The following is a 3558-nucleotide window of genomic DNA, read 5'->3' as shown; positions in this document are numbered from 1 at the left end:
ATGGCTATTTCTGGTCATTGGACATTTGCTTTTGGCGTCCTTGGTAAATCACTTTTTCTTGTTCTTGGTCTTTAGAAACCAAATTATACACAGATTTAAGTAGGCGTTTGGCCAAAGAAATAAAAAACTTTTTCACTTTTTTTGGAATTTTGGAGTTGAAGTTGGAGTTGGAATTGTGTTTGGCCAAGTTTTTGAAATTGTATTTTTTTTGTTGAAATGTAGTTGTTTTGGTTGTGAAAAAAGGGAAAAACTTGAAAAATAAGTTTTTCTTGTTTTTCAAATTCCGAAATACAACTTCAAGTTATATTTGAAATTTTCATAGCCAAACGCTGATTCCGGAAAAAAATAAAAAAAAATCTAAAAAAAAATGAATAATTCTTATGGCCAAACGGGCCCACCGTTCGTTACCTTTCTTCCTTATTTTGTATAGTCAGGAAATAAAAATCGGTCAACAGTGGGCCAATTAAAATTAAATTATAATTTTACTTATAAACAAATCTATACAACCTCTAGTTAGTGGAAAACTGGAAATGTCAATCATTTCATCGTACCAACAAATCCTCAATCATTACCGTACATAAGGCTGGGCATAAATATCAAAAATCGAAAAATCGAACCGAACCGAACTGAAACTTTAACAAACCGAACCGAACCGAACTAGTTTGGTTCGGTGTTTGGTGTCCACCGTCAAAAAACCGAAACCGAAATAGCCGAACTGAAGTTTGATAAAACCGAACCGAAAAACCGAACGCGCACCGAAATTTAATACATTACCCAAAAAAAATTAAAATAGTCCAGGCCCATTAAGTTTAAAGCAAAAAAAACTCAATTGTAATAAGTCTTCTTTTGCATTTGTATCCCTAATTTTCCACTTCAATTGAGAAAATCAAATATCCTTAATAAAGAAAAGTAACTAGGATGTTTCTTTAGGATTACTGTATGTCTTTTATGTGTTTTCTTAATTATTCTTACGGTATGTATATAACACCTAGTAATCCTATATCATGATTATAGTTTTCTGTTCTTGTGTATCATGTTTGTTTGATTTTGATTTTAATTTATCAGTTTTATGTTTTATTGCTTTTGAGAATATGAATTAGTGTCAATGGAATCGCTTCTAATATTATATTAAAAAAACCGAATTAAAAAAATCGAAACCGAACCGAATCGAACCGAACTTTAAAAAACCGAAACCGAAAGAACCGAACCAAACTAGTTTGGTTCGGTGTTCGGTGTCCACCTTCAAAAAACCGAACCCAAAATAGCCAAACCGAATTTTGATAAAACCGAACCGAAAAACCGAGCGCCCACCCTTACGTACATAATTTAATCATTGCTAATGGATATTTGTGGGTATTTTATCTCTTCCGATTATACATTATTTTAATTACCAGGAGTTTTTCTTGTTGACCCCTTGAGTTTTCAATCTTGCAGGAAATATTGACTCGTTTATTGTTTTCCTCTCTCCACTGTAAGTCACTTGTGAGCTTTCCTTATTCATTTCACTCAGTTTATTCAATGTATTTTTCTATAGTTAACGATTACAAGTTACATACTTATGCTCTTGCAGGCCTACATTTTATAAAATTTATAAGAAGAAATCAACAGAAGGCTATCAGTCAATTCCATACGTGATTGCGCTCTTTAGTTCCATGCTTTGGATATACTATGCATTTTTGAAGACCAACACAACCCTTCTCATCACTATAAACTCTTTGGTGTCTTCATGGAAACAATCTATGTTGGTTTTCACCTTTTTTACGCACCAAAGAAAGCTAGGGTAACTTTTTCGTGAACTTATTCTTTTCTCTTTCAATCATTATTTCCATCTTAATACAAAGAAAGAAGCTTATAATTTGGAACATTCTTATAAATGCAGGTCCACACTGTGAAAATGCTTCTTTTAACAGTGGTAGGTAGATTTGGTGCAATTATCCTCGTTACTCAGTTTCTATTCAAAGGAGCGGCTCGTGGCCAAGTGGTTGGATGGGTTTGCTTTGTGCTCTCCTTGTGCGTGTTTGTAGCACCATTATGCATAGTGGTAAGCTTGAAAATTAGTTCTCAATTTATTTAACCCGTTCTACCATATTACTTGCCTTATTTTTCAAATTGCGCATTTCACTTATTATGGACGATTATATGTAATTATTTTTAAGGTAACATGAGAGCGTAGATTTCTTTTCACAATATCAGTACACAAAAGTTAGAGTACACGCGAAGATTGCACTCATTTTGCCTGATCATTTTATGCAGAGACAAGTCATCAAAACAAAAAGTGTGGAGTACATGCCAATTCTCCTATCAGTTTTCCTCACATTAAATGCTGTCATGTGGTTCTTCTATGGTCTCCTACTAAAAGACGTTAACATTGCTGTAAGTTCTCTCATCATACAATTTCTTTACTTGAATTTTATCAATGTTCTTATGGAATTTCCTTCTAATATTTATAGGCCCCTAACATATTGGGATTCATCTTCGGTATTCTCCAAATGGTGCTCTATGCAATGTACCGCAGAAAAGAGAAGCCTATTGTTATGGAGCAGAACCTTCCTGAGGTGCAAAATCCTGTCATAATCTTGGACGATAACAAGAAGATTCCAGAACTAACGGAAGAACAAATAATAGACATAGTGAAGCTTGGTAAATTGGTTTGTTCGGGCAAAATTCAAATGGCTTCAACTCTTAATCAAAATGCAATTAAAGAAGAGAAGCTGCCTAAGCTGCAAACTGTGGAGACCTAAAACTTTGTGAACCTTTAAGTTGCACCATGTGTTTTATTTTAATTAATCCAGTTAAAACGAAGGCTAATTCTGAATTTCTAATTCACCTTTAGTGTTTGTCCATCATAGGATCGAATTTGTTGGGAATTAAGTCTGTTGTGAGGGGTGTTAACCAGATTGGGCTTGTCTCAGACAAGATAGACAAGGCCCAATGTTCATGATACAAACTGGAGGCTCCTTCACAGATTTAGCATTAGAGTCTATTTCAATTGTTTAACCGTTGTTGTAATTTCGATAGTAGCCATTTGTATGTAACTATAAATACTTCTTCAGTTCTTTGGTTTCAGAAATAAGATGAGCACTTCATTACAATTTCACAAGATATTTTCTTCTCTATCACTTCTCTCTCGACAAACCAGAGAATTTCCACCAACTTGTGTATGACTCAAGAAACGACCATTTTAATTTATTGAATCCAGAAGTAACTTACATATATAACTATACCTGAAGCAAAAAAGAAGACGACGTTATGATTTACCGGCTTTATAGATGGATGAAATATTTATAACCGTGCCGTCAAATTCATGTTTAGGAAATTTAAGTTAATAATTATTTTTATTTCTTCATTTCAACAATTGAATTTTGACATTCTTGGGCTAGATCCAGTTTTTCTCGGTAAATCAGATAACTAGTACATTTTTTTCTCCACAAAAATCACTTAACTGTCTTTTCTAACACAAAAATCACTAAATTTTGAGTATACTAACACAAAGGTCACTAAACCAGAAAATACTACTCTTAACTTTTCGGGGGATAACCCGTTTTTAACTTTTTTTAA

General features: G+C 33.5%; 1 pseudogene; it reads left to right on the top strand.

Annotated features, from left to right (window-relative positions):
* LOC132631289 (bidirectional sugar transporter N3-like) lies at nucleotides 1–2741 on the top strand (annotated as a pseudogene).
* The last annotated feature ends 817 nt before the right edge of the window (nucleotides 2742–3558 follow it).

Source organism: Lycium barbarum, chromosome 3 (genome assembly GCF_019175385.1).
Source record: "Lycium barbarum isolate Lr01 chromosome 3, ASM1917538v2, whole genome shotgun sequence".
Taxonomy (NCBI): domain Eukaryota; kingdom Viridiplantae; phylum Streptophyta; class Magnoliopsida; order Solanales; family Solanaceae; genus Lycium; species Lycium barbarum.
The sequence above is the reverse complement of the archived record's forward strand: the minus strand, read 5'-3'. Positions and strand labels throughout refer to the sequence as shown.